The sequence below is a fragment of the Euprymna scolopes genome, chromosome 46, assembly GCF_053919585.1.
Source record: "Euprymna scolopes isolate OS-2025 chromosome 46, ASM5391958v1, whole genome shotgun sequence".
Taxonomy (NCBI): Eukaryota; Metazoa; Mollusca; class Cephalopoda; order Sepiida; family Sepiolidae; genus Euprymna; species Euprymna scolopes.
The window spans coordinates 38,745,930-38,771,028 of NC_136527.1; the positions used below are offsets into that span (position 1 = coordinate 38,745,930).

Genomic DNA, 25,099 nt, shown 5'->3' on the forward strand with positions numbered 1-25,099 from the left:
CTCGTGAGTGTAACTCTCAATGGCTTTTAAAATAGCTATATTCACGAGTGGTTGGATTGCCTATATAAGTGGAGACAAGATGTTAGGCTGTGGCATTATTATGAAGGTTCACAGCAACTATTTTATATATATATATATATATATATATATATATATAAATCAACAAGAGACAAAAAATCAAGGGTAAGAAAATGTAAAAAGAACATTGTTGTGGGACCACGTGGAGGAACAAGGAACATATTTAGCCAGAGACAAAAATAATAGCGGAAATACTTAATAAGAGGTGAATAAAAAAATTAAAATAAAATAGAAAAATATACTTTTAAAAGGTAGGCCAGTGGTAAAAGTGCGGACGCAATGTGTGTGTGTGTGCGTGCGTGTGTGTGAGTGTGTGTGCTCTTAAGTGAAGCGAGATAAGTTTTGGTCAAAGAAGAAGAAAAAAAATTATATAAGTTTTTTATAGGAATAATTCTCTTTTGTGTTTCGTTTCTCTGCGACGATTAGAATTTGAATGTGTCTTGAATGGAGGAATATTCTCACACCTCCGAGTTTGATAATTAAAAAAAAATAATCACTTAAAAATGTTTAGAATGTCACCTTTTTCTATTTTCGAAACGAAATATTTATAAGTTATCATGAAAAAGGATTTTTTCTTCGCACACACAAACACGAGCATGCCATCGTGTTTGTGCACACGTGGTGTTATTGTTCCACTGGAAATGTATCTGTTGCTTTTTTCTTTTTTGTTGGTAAAAAAGAGGGAAGAGTTCTGTATCTGTTGCGAAAGATATTAAATATTTTATGTGTGTGAAGCTGAGAAGTTTTCTTACGATCTTTTGTGTGGTCTTCATTTATTTTTGAATGTTTCAAAGAAGGCTTGTTCTACGAGTTCTTTTATGTTTTCAAAAAGTGTGTATTCATCGGGTCACCATTTTTAGGAAGGTAACACAACGCAAAATGGCAGCAGAAACTTGAATGTCAAACGGAGATAAAGGAAGAATGTTCTTTTTGAGGTCGTTATCGGTCAGTCAGTACATTTCCTGTGTTGTCCTCAGTTATTATTAGTTGTTTTCAATGGAGACCGTCAATGCTAGATCAAGATGTCTGGTGGGCAGGGGACGAAAGAGGAGAGGTTTTGCTTGGCTGAAGGTCCAGACCTGACTGACTGACGTTCCCTCAAGTCTTTTTAGGAAATAGATGAATCAATGAGCCTGTAAGCTGATAGGTCACCTGTGGTCGAAGAACTCAGAGGGGGGTATTAATTTACTAGCGAAAATAGTTCTCTGTAATTGCTACATCCATAACACGTGTCTCATTAAGTCGTGTGAAAGAGAATAAGATGATGAGCTTCATTCAAGTTTCACTGTCACCAGCAGTTTCAATCGCTTAACCGGTAGAGCGATATGTACCAAGAATTGAAGTTTCATTATTTAATCTATGTACGTTTAACCAAACATGAGACTTAAGAGATGACGAAACATGTGTCCATGGAGATATAACAGAAGAAAGGAATTTGATCAAAGTGAGAAGACAAATTCCATTAGAATATAACTGCTACAGATAAATTCCTACCTATAATGGGTAAATCGTTTTTGGCACATCAAAAAGTACGCCACGTGCCAAATTTCATAAACATTCTTGTAAAAATAAACGTTATTCAATTTTATTCTTAAGAAAACATTATTCAGCAGTACGCCAAAAACACATTTATCAAACAAAGTCAGTTTTGTTTAAGAAAAAAGAAGCGATCTTCATTCCCATTGCATAATTCTTTTTTTTAATAATTAACTAGATTTTCAAATATATTTTTATGTTTATTAGCTTAAAAATTATTCAGCGGTACGCCACGCAGAGATTTATCAAAAAATTATTTTTTTTTACAAGCGAAAACATCGACTTCAGCTCCATTTTTGGATTTAAAAAATAATAAACATGATTTTTCCATATAATTTTATGTTTATTCACTTGATAAAAACGAAAAAAATATTTTTCTGTATTATTATTAAAAAATAATTACTGATCTTTAATCCGAGTTAATTTTTGGTAATTCTTGTTACCTCATCAGCTTGCCAAATGTATGCCAACGCCAAATTTCATTCCGTCATAAAACAAATTTCCACAGGAAAAAGTTATTTTTACATTTTTATCTAGCGAATAAACATAAAATTATATCTAAAAAAACTGCGTTTATTATTTTTTTAATTCCAACAACGGAGTTGAAGTCGATGTTTTCGATTGTAAAACAAAAATATTTTTTTTGATAAATCTCTGTGTGGTGTACCACCGAATTATTGTTTATATATATATATATAATTAAATAAAGTTTATTTTTAGAAGAATGTTTAGACATTTACCTAGAGAATAAGCATATATGAAAAACACGTTTATTATTAAACAAAGAAAAAAAATAAAAATTATGCACCGGGTACGAAGTTGGTTTTATTTTTTCTTAAACGAAACTGACTTTTGTTTTGTAAACTTGTGTAAAAATAAGCTTTTTTTCTGTAGAAAGTTATTCGATGACGGAATGAAATTTGGCGTGTGGCCTATTTTTTGGCCTGCTTGCGTGCCAAAAAAGAATTATTTGTTTTTTTTTTTAGTTAGGAATGTTTCTTCTCTTAATAAAATTACTTGTTTCGATTTTCTAATTATTATTTTTTAATCGTATTCAATTTATATTTCGCTCTACACTAAGTATGTCAGAATGTGGGGGGGATTTTTGACACTCTTAACACAAAACTGCGAATAAAATATAAAAAAAACTCGTAATTTCTCTTTTTAAAGTGGGTTGTTTTATTTCTTCATGGAATATATTTCCAAAATGAACCATTAAAGTTTAAAAAATAATAGAAATATTATTTTTTATTAAAAAAAGTGTTCACAAAGTTCATGCGCGCGCTCATGCAGCCTGTAGCAGCCAACACCCGCTCCAATAGGCAGAGACTGCATCTCACACGTTCGAGGTTTGAAATTCATTTCCTCCTGGCTTGTCCAATCATAAGTCAGCTCTCTATCACGTGACGACAGAATATATAAACGGCGAAACCTGAAACCATTAACTCTCTTTGATCCTTGCCCTGCTTGGGAGCAGACTTCACCTGGGGCTACTGCCCCAGGCAGGACGCGACTACAACGAGCTATGCTTCTCTTCTAACTACTATTTGTTTCCACATGTGGTACCCTGAAAGGAACATTCTTTATCACGCTAAAGAACATACATCAATACAACTCGTATTCACCCACGTCAACACACTGAAGACTTTGCTTTTTCTTTCTCTTTTGTTCCAACGACTACTAGCTATAAACACGTGCGCGCACGAACACTGAACTATTGTCTCCCTCAACACGCCGGCAATATATTAATTCTATCTTTAAATACATGGAACACTTTTCTCTCTATCAACGAACTCTTCACTACTATAATACAAGCGCGTATGAACACTGAACTCCCTTACTCATACCTTTTTCTCTTGTACTCTTCTGATAAACCCAACTAAGGAAAATAACAAATAAAGTTGTTTATGAAATGTTAAAATTAGACTTCCTTTCGTTGTCTTCATTATTAACTAAAAAATCTTCATTTTTAACTAAAGCCATTTTTTAAATTTTTAACTAAAAGACATTTTTTCTGCGTAATGAAATTAATTGAATTTTACGAGTTAATTGTTTTCAATTTTTAAACTTTAAAAATCTATCGAAAATTTTCTAATGGTTCAATGTTTACGATATTTTCAGGTTCAATGTGAAATTTTATGCTCTTTATAATAAACTGAATATAATATTCTAGACAAACGTTTTTTTTTTTCATTAAACCCATTTTCAAATGTCTATTAAAATGAAACTAAAAAATTTCCTCACCTAAGTTTTATATATCACAAATTGAAGACAAAAGATCAATAAATAAAATAATCTAATTTAAAACAAAAAAAAGTTATTTGCAAATTTAACTGTAAAGTCCAAAGTTTAAAACTTACAAAAAACACGTTGATTTTTTTTTAATTGAAACCTCATGTATTGGTTAGATTCTCCAGTAAATATCAGACGCCGACGGCAATTTTTTCTATTTCATTCAATGTTTCTTTAGATATTTTAAAACAAAATTCAATCCATAAATAAGAAATAAAATATATTAAATCAAATAGATTAAATTAAATATATTAAATCAAAAACTCATGTATTTTTAAGAGAATAGAAAAATGGAAAATTGGTTGAGCGGTTTCTTTTAAAAAGGCCAAAACTGATGAGTGAAATGTGATCATTTTTCAAGTACGATGACGCATCTTGATCAACTTTGTAGATTAAAACAAATATGTCAGAAATACAAAAGGAAGATAATTTATTGCCCTTTTGGGCATCCGTATTTAACAATTAGAAAAATAGAGGAAACACCGCTTTTGCTAACAGCGGGAACGAGTTACAAAATGCAGTCTTCTGTGACTCTTGCTTAAAAATATCCTTTTATTTAAACAAGTACCTGGAATATAAAATATAAATTTGGACAAATTCTTATAAATGAAGAATTGAAGCAACCATTGATTAGTATTTTATATAAATCAATGATTGTTTGGAATTTATATATTTAGATTAAGTTAAAATTCGTATAACTACATTAAATATTCTGTAAAGAAAACCGATTTAAAAAATGTATAATTTTCGATTAAACATTTTATTATTTTAAAATTTCGTCTTTGCTCCTTTTATTGAAAAAAATTACGGTTTAAATTACAGTATTCATGTTGGTATAAGCTTCGACAGATAGCGAGTCTAATTAATCACTCCTTTTTAATGGCGACTTCTGACACCCTAGCTCTACACGTATAAGAATTACCAACTTAACACAATTACGTTGTCATAGCCTGACATGACAGCAACTAAGACGATGAGACCCAGATAATGATGCAATTTCCGGTAGAAAAGACTATACAACATCATGTAAGCAATATGACACCGACCATTTTACAAAATTAATTAAAAACTTGTGAAGACAATAAAAGTTTTCGGATGTCACAACAATGGTTTTGACTGCACTTCCTTTAACCTGACAGCAACTAATGTTACATGATAAGGGCTGTCCCCTGTTCATGTAAGTATAAAAATAGAGAGATTAGTTAAAATGAAAATAAGAGAAAGCAGAAATCGAACCCTGGACATAAGTTTTAAAGAACAATAGGTTTAAATGGAATGTCCAGTAAATTGTTAATTCGAATGAAATAAATAATAAATAAACTATTCAATTGTTAAAAGAAGGTGGATAATAAAATATGGGTTAAATAAATTAGATATGTAGGTTGAATTCCTTTGTGGAAACAGCACAAGAAAAATAGGTTATTGGGAAATCAATGTCGGAAACGTGCAAAGTCGCGCATGTTGAAACACGTGAATTTTGCTCACGTGGCCGGGATGCATGGATTTCTCAATATAGGAAGTGAGAGTTAGTTGGTCGGAGAGACAGTCAGGGGAGACGGTCAGTGAGAAAACTCAGAGACAGGCTGACGTCTGACGCGAGACGTCACTTCAGAAACTAAAATGTGAAACTTTGAATTGTTAATGAGGAAATCACGACCGGTCGTAAAGAAATAAATTCATCATGTGTTTTGTGATAAAGCTCATCTTTGTGTTTGTGATTTCTACAAAAAGGTAAATTGTATTGTTATTATATGTCTGTGTTATAAAATGTCATTACAACAACATCTCTCTCTCTCTCTCTCTAAGATACAACATCATATGTAATAAGGCAAGAACTCTCACTAAGACTCATATCTTTACTAATAAGAACCCACATAACATACGCGCACAAGTGGTATCGTCGAATACTAATAATAATAACAATATAACACTAAGACAATAAGACGCAAATACATCCACTCTCCAAAAGAATGATGCAATACCCAGAAGTAAAGAACATTATCTAAAGCAAGATTACAACAGCTATTTTACAAAATTAATCATTTCCATTAAAAAATGTTAAAACAATAAAAAATAAAGAATGAAAGTTGGGGGGGCACAATAATGGTTTACACGCATGACAACGCCTCAATATTTTTATAAACAATTATTTATTTATCTTTTAATGTCTTAACAATTTTTGAATAGAATTAATTTTATAAAATGTCCGTTAAATGTTTTTATTCTGTTAGATCTCGACAGACACATGTTTCGTCATCACGAAGTCTCGTGTGTGGCTAAATGTAAAGAATGAGACTTCAGTTGTTGACAAATAGCACTCTGCCGGTTGAGCCAATGAAACTGCTTGAGGAATGAAACGCGTGAGTCGGAAACAAGGATTTGAAGAGTCAGGGTTCAAGTGGAAGAGCAGGTTAGCCTGCAAAATATGCCGAGGATACGTCGTGTATTAGTAATAATTATAATAAGCGATTGGTGAAGGTCAAAGTCAAGTATATGTTTTGTTTCATGAATGCATTATCCCAGGCATTATCTACTTATTTCGGATCACAAATTTTATATTACTTATTGCGTAAAGTATGGCAAGGTACTAAAAAGGATGTTTGCAGCTTTATTAATTCGATATTTTCCAGAACTTAATTCTGAATATGAATTGACCTTGTGTCTTACTTATGTCGTAGAAAGCATGTAAACAAATCAGTTTTTTGTGGTAGTATATCAGTGCAGTGTTTTTTTCTGTCCTAAAAGGATCTGTTCGCAGGTAAAACCTCCTGTTTTCAGAGGGCGAATAGATTGTGTTTATTTTCTATCGCAGCAAATCAGCATTTGTTTCATATTCGGAAAGCAAGATTCCGATTATAAAATGAATTTGCCATTTTGTAAGGAATATGAAACAATGCAGATTTTGGAAGGAAATTAAATTTATGTATGTTTTCCATGCAGAAGGGTTTAACTATAAGCAAATTCCACCACAAAATTATTACCACTGAGTTTCTTAGGGTGATTAGATTTCTTATTGTGTGTATGGAAGAGCGTGCTATATTTGAGGATTGCAGAATAAACAACTTACCATAGCACCTACGTATACTTTGTAGTGGTGATTAATTCTTATGGTCATTTCCAAAAGTAAGTTAGTTTTCAAAAGAACGTGTTAAGCGTTGCCAATGGTTTAAAACTGTAAAATTAACAATCTTAATGTGATGTATTGTGACCGTACGTCCATAACAATTTTGGATGACACATCTACAAAGCTTTGTGATTATTTACTTTGCTTTCTGTACCAAACACGACTTTTAATAAAGAATCCCTACTGATTAAACATTACAATTATATTATTATAAACGTGTAGATATAAACATGTTTTGTTATAAAATTTCGTTTTATTCAATTTTTTATTTCAAAAATTCTATTTATGTTTAAATTAACAAAATTATTAACTGGTGATCGTAATATGCATTAATGTTTAATTTCTTTTATAAAAAATATGACGTCACAATTTATTCTTCCACAACTAATCTAGCAATGGTCTGCGGAAAAAAGAAACACAATTTTTTAATGACAAATTACGTGTGCAAATGAAAAGAATAAAAAACATGCTGAATAAAACTTTTTAAGCCAAAGTTAAATCAATAAAAATGTCTCAATTTTTTAAAAACTTTATTTTTCGTTTTCGCTCACCAAACAGCAGAAAGAAATAATGTAAACAAATGCTATGTCATATCGCTGGTGGATTGGAGCATCTAACCGACCGGTTTATTAATGTTTCCAAGCCAACTGATTTAGATATGAGAGAAGTGTTTAAGTAGCTCAATAGAAGTTCACCTCACAAAGTATTTTCATCTGATAATAATAGATCAATTATTCTAAGTAGAAAGATTCGTTCACATAAATATAAAACAGTCCCAAAAAATATAACTGCTATAAAACTTCCTATGTTGATGCTGTATATGGTTAATCAGTTTATAATTGTTGAATTTTTATCGATATCTGATGTTGCAGTAAATGATAATCGGATGTTGTTCAACACGCTTGTTTTATCGTATGATTTCGAAGAAATTGTCCCTAAAATGTTCGCCAAAATATAAAATTGTTATGACAGGCGTACAGTACATAATTCCCTGGTCTAATTTATCATATAAGTAGCACAACGAAAATTGCCACAGTTATTAGTGTTTTTTTTTCTAGATGAGAACACCTTTCTCGCATCTTTTATAATAGAAATGAAGCTGCATCATCTGACAAAGGCTTTCCTTTCAAAAACAGTTTTCTCGCTTCAAAATGTGAGAATCGGATGGGGCAAGGTGATGCAAAATACACAAGAAAGGATTTCATAGACGTTTGCGCTTCTGATCTCGAACAATGTGTTGTGCATCAGAGTCATATCTTGCAGGGGGGATATTTGCTGATCTAGCCCCACTTCTTGATTTTGATAATTTAATATATTTTCTGTAAATTGAAGGGTAATAAGCTCCTTAAATTGTGGATCCCAGTTTAAGAAATATAGAGTGAATGCTTCTTTGGTACACTGTGGTAATCAACACGGTTTTGCTTTTGGAAAGTTGTCACCAACCTATTAATCCTCCCCACACACTAATCATGAGCTTTCAGGCGACTTGACAAATAGTCAAGCATGGATCTTCAAAGAAGATTGCCTCACAGTGGCTGACAGTTACCTCATCAACCAAGTCTCGGTGTTGCTGCTACAGATTTCATGACATATTGGAAATCACAATATCAACGTTTTACAAGAATAATATGATGTGACATCGTTTCTTTTAATTTCATCAAAACTTTCCTGTGATGAGCATGATTTCAAATAAGACAACTGATCACTGTATGACACTTGACAGGTTCCATTTCACACTTAACTAATGTCAAACACTTTTAAATCAGGGACAACAATTAATTCAGAGTTGTAATTTTCCACATGACCCATAAAGATATAAATCCTTGCATATACAACATTTCTACTAGATCAAACGGAAATGGGTCAGAGTCATTAATTATTGAACATCAATCGTATTTCAAAATATTTTGCACAATAAACATTTGTATAAAAATAATGACAAAAGACAAAAACATGAAGTAGATATTTAAACATAAAAACTCGAAATAAAATAGACGTTTTAATGAATTTAAAAATAAAAGGAAAAACTGTTAAGACGTGATCTCAGATTTTCACAAGAATAAAAACTTTGTTTTTAAAAGAAAATTATTAACATAAAGTATCATATTCGTTTCTCACGTTCTTGTGTGAGAGAATAACACATTTTTAACACAAGAATACCCATACACATAACAATATGGTTTTTACCTTTTAAAAAAAAATCATTTTACATCTTGCTGTTGATGGACGACGGCATGCTACATACGTTGTTGTGTGCAACTCAACTTAAAAGAGTGTTGAGTTTTGAGTTGGAGGTTTGGAAATAAGAGTGTCGAGTTTTGAAATTAGAAGTTTTGACAACAAAGTGTCGCATTTAAACCAGTTAATATATTTCATACACTTTTTCTCTTTTATTTCAATTTTCATCAGTTGAAGTTCTCAGAAAGCTCACATTTAACTCTATGTGAAATACATAGATATTTGAATGTTCTGTTAAAGTTCTTGTCTTTCGTATGTTTTTACATGACACAACAAATATGTCTTCTATGCAAAAACCACATACATCAATGGTTTGTCTCTTTTTAAAGCTTTATCTCATACATTTCCAGTGAACAATCATTTTTAGATTCTAACATCTCTTTTTGGGGAATTTTTTGAATCTCTCTTTCACTTGGTTCACCAGGTATATTTGCCAGTTAGTTTTTAAAATTCTTTTGTCTAATTTCAATTGCCCTATAATTACTGAAATAGAGATTTTCCAAAGATTCCAATTTTTTTCACGTCGTACATAAAACCTGGTATTTTTTTATTTTTACTCTCACTCTTTTTAGAAGACAATTATATCATTCTTAGTTTCTACTTATTGTCTCATATATATATCATGTTTTACAGCTCTTTTTACAGGCACGGAATTGTGGAGTCATATTTAATATTCAACATCAGCCCAGTTGCTCCTATACCGATGACTGGTATAATTGAAACATCTTTTAGTTTCCAATTTCATTTCATATCATATATAAGTCCTTGATACTTTGTTATCTTTTCCCTCTCAACTCTGTTAAGCCCTGTATCATTGGGTACACTGACCTCTATTACGGTCGCTTTTTTGTTTGCTCTGTCCCAAATCACTATATCTGATTTAGCAGCTGCGTTTTCAAGATATGTACCAGTCGGGATTATGTAGTCATAATGAATGGTGTAGTCGTCATTCCCAACTGTTCGTTCGGGTATATGTTCCCAGGATTTTATACTGCACTGAATGTTGAGTTTCTTGTGTTAGCATATGATGCAACAAATTTGACATTGGGGCAAAAGATGAGCCACAAATTTCACAAGAATCTTTTTTCTCTTTTTATTTGCTTTCTTTGAAGATTGTAATGCAACAAAACCAACTGCAAATATTTCCATGCTTAATATTGAATCAACCCGAGAGCTCTTTTTAGTATGCCTGCTTTGAATTTGACTCCCTGGCAAAAAAGAAACACATACCTAACAAGAATGGGTTTTTTAACCCGTATCTGTTTTTATATGACTCAACAAACCTGACTTTTATGCAAAACAACAACAATATACTTCACCAACATATTTTCCTGGGGATTAAAAAAATTGATTTTTGTGCAAAAAATACATATTTACAGCAATGATGTTTTCAACAAATGTGACTTCTGTGCAAAAGAACAGCATACTTAACAAGAATGTGGTTTTTCTGCCGTATGTGTTTGCATATGGCTCAACAACGTTGATTTCTGTGCAAAAGAAGAACAACATACTTCACAAAAATGTGGTTTGTCTCCCGTATGTGTTTTCATATGCGCCAACAAATGTGACTTCTGTGCAAAAGAAGAACCACATACTTCACAAGAATGTGGTTTGTCTCCCGTATGTATTGACATATGCCGCACCAAATTTGACTTCCGTGCAAAACAAGAACCACATACTTCACAAGAATGTGGTTTGTCTGCCATATGGGTTGTCATATGATTCAACAAACCTGACTTCATTGCAAAAGAAGAACCACATACCTCACAAGAATGTGGTTTGTCCCCTGTATGTGTTGTCATATGATTCAACAAAGTTGACTTCAGTGCAAAAGAAGAACCACATACTTCACAAGAATGTGGTTTATCTCCTGTATGTGTTAACATATGACGGGACAAATTTGATTACTGTGCAAAAGAAGAACCACATATTTCACAAGAATGTGATTTATCTCCCGTATGTGTTTTCATATGACGTAACAAATATGATTTCTGTGCAAAAGAAGTACCACATACTTCACAAAAATGTGGTTTATCTCCTATATGTGTTCTCATATGCCTAAACAAATTCGACTTCCATGCAAAAGAAGAACCACATACTTCACAAGAATGTGGTTTGTCTCCTGTATGTGTGTTCATATGACTCAACAAAGTTGACTTCTTTGAAAAAAAAGAGCCACATACTTCATAAGAATGTGTTTTTTCTCCAGTATGTGTTAGCATATGATCGGACATATTTGACCTCCAATCAAAAGAAGAACCACATACTTCACAAGAATGTAGTTTGTCTCCCGCATATGTGGTCTTATGCCTCAACAAATTTTACTTTCGTGCAAATGAAGAAGCACAACGTTCTCAAGAATATGGTTTGACTGCCATATGTGTTGTCATATGTTTCAACAAAAGTGACTTCTATGCAAAAGAAGAATCACATACTTCACAAGAGTGCATTTTCCCCCTCGATGTGTTTTATAGGACGCAACAAATGTGATTTCTGTAATGTAGTTTGTATATATTTTGTCTTAATTTCCTTATCACTTTGTTTTTTCCTGGGGATGGTGTATTCTACGAGATGCAAAAAATTCCTATTAGTTCAGTTACTCCAATCGAGAGGTCTCTTTAAGATTCTAACCATTCCTTTAAGTGCTAATGTTTGTATTTTTTGCTCTTGGTTGACCGGGTATATTTGCCAGATAGTTTTTGAAATTCTTTTTTCTTAGTCTGGTTGCTCCTATAATGACTGCTATGATTGATACCTTCTTAATATTCCAGTTTTTTATGTCATACATAAGTCCTTTGTAATTTTGCCCCTCACAGCTGTTAAGGCCAGCATCATTAGGGATGCTTATTTCAACTAGGGTGCCACATTCACTTTCAAGTAACTGTAGGAAATTCGAAGTCATAATGGATATTTCCAATTTTTTTTCTGGTACATCTCCCAAAGATTTACTACTACATTGGATATTCAGGTGTTGCAGTAAAGATATTTTACCATGTTTTCATATTTTTACTCCACAAATTTGATTTCCATGCAAAAAAGAACCACATAATTCACAAAATATGCTTTATCAGTCATGTTTAATTGCATCTGATTCCACAAAACGTATATGCAATATCGTGTATGATCATATGCAGGCTAGTAAATTTTAACTTGAGAAGATTTATATGAAAAAAATGTATAATTATTTTAAACCTTTTCTTAATCACCAATGAAGTCCTTATCCATTAATTTCTTTATATTGCTGCAAATTCTGAAAATATAAAATAAATATTTTAAAAATATATTTCATTTGGTTAACTGCAATTTCTAATGTTGATTTTTGTTAAAATATCCAAATCATCTATTATTAATCAAATTTAAAAAATGAGAATTTTATGCAATACTGGTTAGTTAACAAAATTAATTTGTTTCTATTTTCAAATATTAAACTAAAAATCTTAACGTTTCTCCATTTAAGAGATGAGGATTGATTATTCACATTATTTGGATTCTTCAGAATACTGTTCTAATTTTGGGTGATATTTCCACAATGTTTCTATGTTACCCCCGATCTTATTCAGGTATTATAAGTGATGACTGGATAAAAAGCCTTATTGAAAATTCTATTTCCAATCTCACTGAGGGTTACAACTTCAACGTTCAAAAGTATTTAAGTTACATCTGAATTTACCAAGTACTCTAACCATAGCACCACGGGTCCTAGCAGACAATTCTAGTATTAAATTTGTGAACATTTTTGTTTCTGTGTGTCATCACTATATATATATATATATATATATATATATATATATTATGAGATATTCTTGGACTGATGATGTGATTTTCCCTAGCAAGGTGGTAACTGAAACATGTTTGCATATGTGTAGCCACAAGTTTTCATATTCAACATATTCACATTGCTCTGTCTAAACATTGAGCACTCTTTGGTAGGCACATTATGTTTTTTGTTTTGTTTAAATGACTAAACAATACTACCAATAATATATATATATAATGGCACAAAAAAGTCAGAACTTATTTTTTCAAAACCTGCAAATTTAAGCTAAATTGAGTGTAACAGTTTGAAAACCTATACCTCATTTGATTCATCTTTTATTCCTCTTTAAGTTTTCCTGTTTATATTTGACTTTTAATTGAAGCATCGTAGTGTTCATGCAAGTATCCTAGTGTTCATGCCAATTTAAAAATTAACTTCAAATTGAGAAGGCATAAAGACACTCTGCACTATGGAAAATTGTATTTTAATATAATTTTAGAACATTACTTTAACACAAATACAACAGGAAGACAATAAACTAAATATTTAGTAGTATAGCTCTTCTGCAATTAGACAATCTGCAATATTTTGGATATTCCTTGAATTTCTCTGCAGCAATTCTCGGATGAAAAAGCATCGCATTTTTCTTTCATTTTTGTCCCAAATTCTTCCCGATTTGAAATTTTATCATTGTGTCAGTTGCGTGAATGGGAGCACTATCCTGTATAAAAATGGGATTATCATCCCAATTTCGGCCAAAGTAAGGTAGAATATGCTAAGTCAACATATTAATGTACATGGTCGAATGTATTCGACCTTGTAAGCAAACTATAGACACTAATAATATACCACAATAATACTGAACCTCAAACACCTTGTAGCTTTTAAACTGTGCAGCTGGGATTAAATTCTTCATCCTCCCTTAGACTGATGTAATGCCTGCAACCAACGCTTTGCCTATTGGATTTTAATTCATTGCTAAATATCACTTTAAGCCAATATGAAGTGTCATGATCTTCAATGCATCTGACGGTGTTCAGGCGGCACTTTTCTTTACAGTAATCATTTGCTTGCATCTTGCAACAGAGTCTCATGAATTAAATTTCTTCAATCTGTTGTTAGCTGTAGAAAGAGAACACTTCTTACCAAGATTACATTGTTGTGTGATTTGTGAAACCGTTTCAAACCTGTTTCTGACGTTTCTATCTACAGCATTATCTTCCGTGTAAGAAGTAACTCTAGCATGACCAGATTTCGGGGCATTACGAACATTGCCAGTTTTTGGTGTTTTTGCACAATCACTCGTAGTTATCTAATCAAATTTCAATATGTGGCGGATTTCTCAAAAAATATACCAGAAAGGTGGAGTGTAGTGAGCTCTTGACAATCACAAGAAGAAATTGAGCGATATGGACTAGGTGTTACGTTGTCTAAACTGGAATGACAACAATTATGATTAGAGATGCTTTGTTGCCTAAAAGGTGGTATATTAAGCTGGTTTAAAACTTATTTGTTTCAAAGTTTAACGCTTGTTTCCTTAAGACAGTTTACTTGTCACTGTTCTTTGGAATCTATAATCATTTACTTTATCCTATCAGGGTCAACGGTTTCCTTTCTCCATCCATATATACTTCACCATAACTGATTTTCAATCTCTCCACATATTACATCTTTTCAATGAATGACATGGCTAACCGCTGTATAATGTTCCACATTTACATTAGTCATGATTTTTACACAAACGTCTGTACATGCACATATTACATCTTTTCAATGTTTCTCTAACCTAATAACAAATAATAAGTTGTTCTAACAAATATTAAGTTATTCTAACAAATAATAAGTTGTTCTAACAAATAATAAGTTATTCTAACAAATATTAAGTTATTCTAACAAATATAAAGTTATTCTAATAAATATTTAGTTATTCGAACAAATAAAAAGTTATTCTAAAAAATAAAAAGTTATGCTACCAAATAAGTTATTCTTAAAAATAATAAGTTATTCTAACAAATAATAAGTTATTCTAACAAATATTAAGTTATTTTAACAAATAATAAATTATTCTAACAAATAATAAGTTATTCTAACAAATATAAAGTTATTCTAATAAATATTTAGTTATTCTAACAAATATAAAGTTATTCTAATAAATATTTAGTTATTCTAGCAAATAATAAGTTATTCTAACAAATAATAAGTTATTGTAACAAATAATAAGTTATTCTAACAAATAATAAGTTATTGTAACAAATAATAAGTTATTCTAACAAATAATAAGTTATTCTAACAAATAAGTTATTCTGACAAATAATACAGGAATCTTGATGAACTCTAAACATACGACAAAGAAGGGTCCTATAAAGTTGAGGAAAGCAAAAAAAAAACAATGAGGTACGTGACATTTCATTTTTTGACCCTCCTGTTTCTGCTAAAAAATAAATATATATCCATATATGTAATGTGCATAAGATAATAAAAACAGACATATATGTTCAAAATTTTATAAGCTAATTTTTTTCTCTCTTTCGTGTTTCTTAACAAAAAAATGATTTTGAGTTGTTTTTTATCTTGTTCTTTCGTCATTTGCATTTGCTATTGTTATAATGAAGCAGCAGCTTGTTTCTAATTTTGTGCTGGAACTTCAGAATTAAAATTAAGCAGTAGGGTCAGAATTTTAAAAAAAATCAGTAGGGTAGCTTAAAATGGATACAGGCCTATATGCAAAAGATAGATTAGCAGAAGGCATTTATAGTGGGATATAGTGTAGAAGCAGACAAGTCAGAAAACAGGTACTGAGATTTTTTTAGAGGTTTAAGGGATAGGAGAGTGAAAATGGGTGTGATGAGACACAAGCCACAAGATCTTCAAGCGGATAATCAGAAAGCTATAGTAGAAGTTAAATGGAAATGGATTGACGCAAGCTAGGAGTATTAAGACGAGCGCATGGAGGTTTGTCACACAAGATAGCGGATTCTACAAGATATGGAGACAGACGTAAAAGAAGAAACAAAGTAGATAGTAGAGGACTAGTATTTAAAACTAAAGTAAGGAAAAAGCTAAGTATATAGTTAGGTGTTACTAAACAAGGGCGTACCAACGCACATAGAATTGATTAGAATTCAGGGAAAAATTATAGAGGAGCATAGGTGTCAGTAATAAATATATGATATTAAACCATTACTGGCTTAAGAAAAATAAGGTGAGGATGTACTTCAGTTTAGGAACGATTAGAATATTTGACGAGTATATACTCTGGAAGATGATGCCCATATTTAATCAATAGATAGGTCAGCACAGAAAATTATGTTGAAACACCAGCATCTGCATACATGTATGATTCGTGAGGGTTTGAGAAATTGTTGTAAGTTTGTAAGTTTCGATTGCTAATAAAGAACATTATCAACCAGTCACATTGAGAATGGGTTGCCAAATAACTAAGTTCAGAGTGGCTTGTAACATTACTGTGATTATTATACTTGATGAACAAAAGCATTTATCCCCGAGAGGGTAGACAGTCAGCTTAAAATACCTCTAGAATATTCATTCAATATTAATATTAAACTCGTCTATACAGAATAGGAAAATACAGAGGTGAGCTTTGAAGGAGAGGGAAATATTTGTGTGGAGCTTTTATTATGCACCGTGGATTTAAGCAGAGACAATGACGTCTCCTGGTAGAAATAGATGGTAGGAATTACTCGGTAAGTCCAATAAACTTAGATCATTTAAAGATGCAGATGAAGAACGGTAATGCGTCTAAAATGGAACCAACAACTTTATGGTGATGAATGAAATAGTGTATGATTGCAACCCGACGATGAACAATTGTGAAAGTTATATGTGCCACAGCATATGGTCACAAAATATGTATATATAGTAGTGGCTTCCTTCAATCCTGACAGACTATGGATAGCCACTGTAACGATGCGTGAAATTTTTGTGATGAGAGTTGTGCAATCTCCAACCACACCTCTCCTGAGTCGACGTTGTTGAATACCAGTGGCAAGTGGAGGTTCAGGACGACAGGAAACAATGCAGAGATAAGCAGAAAGTACATACAGCGTCTAGAATTCCCAAACAGTCACCTATCTGGTATTAGCCAGGCTCAATGTTGCTTAACTTTGGTGGCCTGACGAGAACTGGTGTGTCAACACGATAATGCTGTATATATAACTCGAATTGTTCAATTTGCATTTTTGATTGCATATTCTTATTTTTTTTCTTTCTCTTGTTCTTCTTTTTTCAAGAAAGAAGTTTAACCTATGCAAGCATAAAGTTGACTGTGGAATGAGAAAGGGAAGAGAAAGTACTTTTGCTAGTTTCTCATGATTTGAGGAGATTTTTTTGTGAGTCGGAAACCAGAAACCATTTTGATGATTTTGCACATGTCAGAAAATGATCAGCTTCTTCTCATTCTAATCTGAGAAATGATGCCCTTTTTAGTACTTTTTTTCAAAAATAGAAAGTCTGCATTGCACAAGTGACCGTCAACCATTTTAACCTTTCTTTCTTTCTTTCCTTTCTATTTTGACCAATCCTTTGAAGCACACACACACATGCTAGCAAAGTAAGTTACAATTTTCCATACACAAATTCAGAACATGAAAGCCCCATTTATAATAACTTCCTTTTCATCTATAACAGGTAATGTTGCCAAAATACAAAATAATTTAATTTTATGTTATCTTCACTTTTCAAAACAGAATTAAAATTAAAAGGTCATATCACAATCTGGTAAGTAATTATGGAATCTCCATTATTAAAAGGAAAAACAAAAACAATTTTTCAACATCTAAAAAATACATGTAAATAAAGAAAAATGTGATTTGCTCGTATCATTTGGATTATTTGGACTATTGTTCTCATCTTAAGTGTTATTTTTACAATGTCTGCACAATAAATAACACTCAAGATGAGAACAGTAGTCTTAATAATCTAAATAATACAAAGAATCATTCCTCATCTAAAAACATTTAGAACAGAATATTGTAATTTGTTTAAGAATCATGATTATTTCATAATTTATTCCAAGGTATTTGTAAGGTTTGTTGAATGTATTTTTGATAGAACTTTTAAATACAACATAATAAGTTTCTTTAATTATCAGCATTCTTTAACCAAACGAATAGAACATTTGATAACTGCATTTCAAAATAAATAAACAGGAAAACACTTTGGTATACTTATGTGTGGAATCAGTTACTAATACATCGATCTTTCATATTGAAAACACGAGACGAGAATAAAAACATTTAATTAAAGAAAGGAGAAAGCAACAACTAATATTTAAAAAAAAAAGCTTTAAAAAAGGCTAAATTCGCAAAATTGGCTGAAAAAGTCGATGTTTCCAAAATGGGGGATCGATTTACTAGAATTTTGTATTAGAAACAGAGCACAACTTAAAAATTGTAAATATTGAAATTTTTTTGATAATCTGGAAGATTAGTGACAAGTACACACGAGCATACCACTTCTACACAAGTGTTGAGCATTTTGTTTTTGTTTTTTACTTTAAACCAGTGAAAATCATTTAAAATTCATACTTTTTTTCATTGTAAACTATGAAGAAATTGTACTGGTCAATGTCTAGAATCTTTCAACCCTCCCTCCTCCCAAAAAGACTTTTATGATTACCACTTTTATAAGTTTTCGGGGGTGCTGAAAACGAATATATACTTTAACAGTGGCGCAGAGAAATAGTTTTCATGATATTAAAAATGTACTTTTTTAAAAAGTGGGGTCTCACTTTTCATTATGAATTTAATGCAAAATGAGCACCCACTTTATGGCAACCTAGTGAGTGGAGATAAAAGTTTTTTTCTAATTTCATCTTTCATTAAAAGCCCAGGATATTAAAGATATTAAAGAGAAAAATCTGCATGCAGATACGTGTCATTCCTTATGTTATCAGAGGTGGCCATTTTTGTATGTGTAAGCATATACATATTTTTGCTGCAAAGTAGTTTTCTGATTATTAAGCAATGTAATTCCTTATGTTATTAGTGGTGGCCAATTCTTTACATTGTATAATATTCGGAAAACGACTTGTTTGTGACAAAGTTTAATGGGATATTCGTTTTCAGCATACAAAAAAAACTATAGAAATCGTCATGTTAAAGATGATTGTTAAGGTCAAAAGTAATAACAATTTACCAAAATGGCTTTCAGGCAGCCCCCGCCTAAAAATATTATCATCGTGTAGCCTGAAAGTGGGTGCTTATTTGGTGCTAGTGCACTTATTGATCCGTGCTATTTTTAAAATAGTATTTTCAAGTTTAATTTTGCTATTTTTAATTAAAGTTCTAGATCTTTTTTATTAAATTGTAAGGTTAAAGTACAGAATAGGTACAAAGCACCCTCCTAAAATTAAAGTTGATCCCCACTTTTGGAAAAAGTAATTTCCTCATATCATGAAATCTAATTCACTTTTGAAGTATATATTCGTTTTCAGCACACCTTTATTTTTATTGTAAAGACTTTTTTTGGCTTTATGTCAGATTCGAGACATTGATCGTTGTTTTTTTATGTTTCAGTATTGAAAATAAAATAATAGATTAATGATAATAATCCATAGGGTCTGCCAAACGATTGTGAAAAATGGATCGCATGTTTCCGTGACGTCAGATTTGTGTTAACTATATGAACTAAGGAAAAGCAGAAGCGACCTAATGATATTTTTAAAACCTTTGTTTATCTTCTTCAAACTACAATTAATAATTAATCTTTGTTATAATTTTATTAGGTTTTAAGATTTACACAGTTTAATAATTAATAATATTATAAACATTTGTATATTAAATATCAAATACGGTTTTACTGAATGTTCATTTGGTTACCTTCGAGGTTCATATTTTGTTCGGTAAAAACAGACCAACAAAATATGAGGGGGGCTACAAAATGCTTAATATTTGTGCAATAATATTTTCAAATTGGTTTTAATCTGGGGATAAAATAGCTGACAAGAGTCATGTTTATATTAAAAATTATTATTTAAAAAAAAATTAAACACAATTAATTAAAAATCTATGTTGTAATGGAACATTTTGAAATAATGGTTATCGTTTTAATCTTTTAAAAATAAAATAATGTTTACGGAGTTTTTTTTCTTGGCAATTCAACTGATTATAGCATATATTAATTCGAAAAAAAAAACACTATTTAAAAAAACATAATAATATTAAGTTTATATTAATTTTTTAATTGCAACTTCAAGGTAAATTTTTGTTCAATATGTAAATTTAAATTTTAAAAACACATATTTTTTTTACTTATTTGAACTCTTATGTTTCGTAATAAAAAGAAATTTCGATAGATTTAAATATAACAATTTCGAAAAAATAAATATGGGGGGGACCACGCACTAAAAAAATATTTCCCCTCGTATATTTTATGAAAACTGCATTTTATATGTAATTTCATTCTAAAATGGATGAGTATTGAAAATTTCACGAAAATCTGACGATTAGTTGATTTTTGTTAGATTTATTAAATATGGGTATATTTTCACGTTTGGAATGTCTACTACATGGGAACGTTATTTTAAAGCGCCAATTATGTAAACACGATTTTCGTCTCGCAATTTCATTATTTTTGTTCGATGAAAAAAAATTTTTTTTAATTATTCCTGGTTTATTTTGCCATTCTTTTAAATGGTACAAAAGTTATATTAATAATATTCATTTATAATAAAGTTACGTCGTTTTACGTATAGGGTGGGGCTAATTCTGTGGTGACTTTTGGCAGTCCCTTATAATCCACTGGGAAGATTATATATAAAAAGAGATGAAAACAAAAACCATTAAATAATGAAAAACATTTAAGGGTAAAATTTCACTTTAAGGCCCGTCTCACGTTCTTAAAGAAAAACATATTTTTTTTTGTAGATTTCAGTGTGCTGAAAAAGAATATGAAAACCGTTTCCATCGGAAATTTACCGTTTGCATGGTATGAACCTCGGAATGTTGGAAGTACGCGCGAGTGCGCGGAAACATATGCGAGCTTTTTCAATGGCGGAATCGCGCGCGCACTCGCGTACCTGACGGCCTTTTCACAGAGTAATAGTAATGGTTGGCGGAAAATTTCAAAGTAGATGAAAAATAAAACAACTTTGCGGGGGAGGGGGATGTCGGAAAGACCCTTTTTTTGTGGCTGACAAATCAGTTTTTTTTTTTAGGGAGGGTTAAGTTGGAATAGCATTAATAATCTCGGAAAGACATTTTTTTTTTTTCAAAACAATTCTTTTTCTTCAGTGGCGGAGTGGCGGAAAAATTACTTTTTTTTGGGGGGGGGGATAAGTCGGAATCAGAATGATAAAAAATGTCAAAATGATACACTTACATTATCTCCGTTGTTGGCAAATGTTCCTTGGCGCGTGTAACCGGTGGCTGGGTGGGTGCTATAAACAAATATAACTTCCGGCGCAAATTAAACCCCACACCCCCACCCACCCCAATATATACGCGGAAGAATATCAATTAAAGAATTTTCGAAATTATTGATTCTTTCAAAAATATATTATAGCACTTTTTGGGTGGAAAATTTAAAATTAGCTGAAAAAGAAATAAAAACAAGAAAAGGAAAGCACTCTAAGTTGGAGTAGGGGGGAGTAATTTATCTTCTTTTTTGTTTGTTTGTTTTTTTTTACCTGGAACATAGAATTTTCAAATTTTCAAAAAGTAACGCACCGACATTTACCAATTAGAACACCATTTAACATTTTCCGAAGATTTTACTGTGTACATTGGGGGCGCGAGCCCCAACATCACATCTGCCCCCCTCCCCGCTCGCGCCCCCAATGTACACAGTAAAATCTTCGGAAAATGTTAAATGGTGTTCTAATTGGTAAATGTCGGTGCGTTACTTTTTGAAAATTTGAAAATTCTATGTTCCAGGTAAAAAAAACAAAAAAAAAGAAGATAAATTACCCCCCCCTACTCCAACTTGGAGTGCTTTCCTTTTCTTGTTTTATTTCTTTTTCAGCTAATTTTAAATTTTCCACCCAAAAAGTGCTATAATATATTTTTGAAAATGAGAAAATTCTATGTCCTGGAACCCCCCCCTCAATGTAGTTTGCTTGGTGAAGCCGTAGTTTATGCTACAGCGTGCATGCGCGTAGCATAAATGGAAGCTGCAAAATGGTGAAAAGTAGTTCGTGGGTTCAGGGGTAAATACCATGCAAACGATAAATTTGCCCCAAGTTTGACTATCAGATTCGTTGTCAGCGACCTCAATTACCTATAAAAAAACAAATTAGAGTGGTCGGTGTTCTGTATTAGCGTATCTGGATATTTACCAAGAATTGTTTTGAAAACAAAAAAAAATGTCTTTCCGAGATTATTAATGCTATTCCAACTTCACCCCCCCCCTCCAAAAAAAAAAATGATTTGTCCGCCACAAAAAAAGGTCTTTCCGACATCCCCCTCCCCCGCAAAGTTGTTTTATTTTTCTTATTTTTCATCTACTTTGAAATTTTCCGCCAAACATTACTATTGCTCTGTGAAAAGGCCGTCAGGTACGCGAGTGCGCGCGCGATTCCGCCATTAAAAAAGCTCGCTTATGTTTCCGCGCACTCGCGCGTACTTCCAACATTCCGAGGTTCATACCATGCAAACGGTAAATTTCCGATGGAAACGGTTTTCATATTTTTTCAGCACACTGGAATCTACAAAAAAATCATTTTCTTCTATACGAACGTGAGACGGGCCTTAAAGTAAAATAATACCCATTTAAGATCTATATTAGACACCGCCAAAAATGGCCGCAAAATCAAGTTGTTGTTGTTTTTTAAAACTAAATTACATTTATTAAAATCCATTATTTCTGAGTAACTTTTTTTTTCCAGAAAGATAAAACCCTGAATTTTATTATATAGAAAACAGAATAATGTAAAACTTTTTCTACTATTTTTAATTCAATTTTAAATGTTAAATTTTCCCAAAAAGTTAACAATTGTTATTTTTTGTCTTGCACAAAAAACGTATTTAAATATTTAAAAAAAAGGGTTTTTGAAATAATTTATTTATTCATTTATTGTCTAACTAAGATTTAGGATGATTTTCTAAGAGAATATGCAAAAATATTATAATATAAGTACCTGAATTTCAAATAATTCCACTTATTCATATATGTAACCAGATATTTCGCGTCGTCGAAGAGTTCAGATCGACTCTGTTTACGTTTTCTTTCGATGAGACGAAAACTATGGAAGACTAAACAGGCCAAAAAAACTTATTTTTCAGTGACGAAAATTTCAATGTATTATTAAGCTGAGGCTGGCCAGTACCAGATGGGTGACCATTTGTATGAGTTTGGTTTTTAATGTGTATGTGTGTGGGGGTCAGGCTCCCCAAAATGGGGGGAGGGGGCAATTTAAAGCAGAATAAAAAAAAATTATTTCAGCGCGTTTGGTCCACCGTAGTCGAAAGGCGGCAAACGTTTTCAAACGAGATCGAAAAAAATGATGCTATTTTTAACACAAAGGGCACAATATTTATCGATTTTTTTTTTGTATCGATTATTCAAAGCATGCTCTGTTTAATAATGGTCATGCATTATTCGGCTCGCTAAAAAAAAAATTGTTAATTTATTTATCAAAAATTTTAAAATGGCTTTTTTCGTATAAATATAAAAAAAAATTTTTTTTTGTTTTGCTTAACTTAAATTAATTATTTTACTTAACATATTCACCGAATTTCACACTTCAAAACTCAAAAGCGGGATAATTAAACACAATCGAAGTTCTGATATTCAGACGTCAAAATAAGGTATGCAAACAATTTTTTTTTTTTTTTTTTTTTTTAATCTATAATTCTGTCCCTTACAACAACACAATATGTTTTGTTCAGTTTCAGATGATTATTTTAAGCATATTTGTTCCCACTTCAAAACAAGGGGGGGTTTTGTAAGCAAAAAAATATATATATATAAATATCGTTTATGAAAAATAAGTACACTGTTATAAAGTTCATTCTTCTCCTAATAATCGCTGAAAATTTCCTATTGATCGGATACTTACCTGATTTTTGGTAGATTTTTAAAAAGACGGTCCGTCAAAAAGTACTGACCTGCCCCCCAGTTTTGGCGGTGCCTAATCTATATAGTTTTTTTTTTGTCTTTTGTTTTTCGTTTTTTTGGGGTTTTTTTTTTTTTGGTAAACAAAATATTTAAAATTAATTAAAAAATTTTCGTAAACGATAAAGAAGTTGTTTTTTTTTCTTTTTTTACATTTAAGTCAGTATTGAAAAAAACAAACAAACAAACAATCGACAGAGAAAATTTTTTCAATATAAATCAACATTTTCATTAGGATTATTCGCTTAATAAATGTAGTTATCTCCCTTACATTTTAACGTATTCTGCAAATGCGCAAAAATCGATACTAAATTCATACTTACGTTTTTGTTTTATAATCTGTTTTCGATTAACTTTATTTGCTTTTATAAAGGAAACGATTTTTCAAATGTTATTGACTTTACAAGCTCAACTTAACATTCAAAATGACGAACGGAAGAGCAAGTTCGCAGAAAACAAAATTGAAGAGAAAAAATAAAAAATAAATATTTCGAAATAGAGCCGATCTATTTGGTGAATATCACGGATAAAATTAATATTATTTTATTTAACATTTTAATATTACATGAGAGAGAACATAGAAATTTCATCTTTATTAATTCTCTAATTCGTTGCACGTGCAATTTAATGGCGGAAACTGATAGTTTTTATAGCCACCTTTTCGTATTTTTATTTATTTATTTACTAATTCATTTTTTAGATTCCTGTTGTTGTTTTTTAATTGTGTTTGAAACATTTAAGCTTAAAGTAAATCTGGTTCTGGAGCAGTTTACTAAACACATTAAAAATGGAGATATTGAAAAAGAACCATAGTTAATATCTATACGAAAAAAAAAAAAAGTGCAATGTTTTTACGGCGTCGTTAGAAACTTAAACTGAATCTGAAAGATTAATATCAGATTTTTGGAACTATTTCAGAGATAATTAGTAGAGTCTTAAAATATTGATTTTAAAAAAATACATCTTGTTTGTGTAAAAAAGATTAATTAGACCCCCCCCTC

General features: G+C 31.3%; 1 long non-coding RNA gene across 1 annotated transcript; it reads right to left on the reverse strand.

Moving 5' to 3' along the window:
* Positions 1 to 12,328: 12,328 nt before the first annotated feature.
* LOC145270701 (uncharacterized) lies at positions 12,329 to 24,524 on the reverse strand. The gene is made up of 2 exons (XR_013865525.1): positions 24,422 to 24,524; positions 12,329 to 12,518 (listed from the first exon to the last, which is right to left on the reverse strand). It is a non-coding gene; the product is annotated as an uncharacterized LOC145270701 (long non-coding RNA).
* Positions 24,525 to 25,099: the final 575 nt, after the last annotated feature.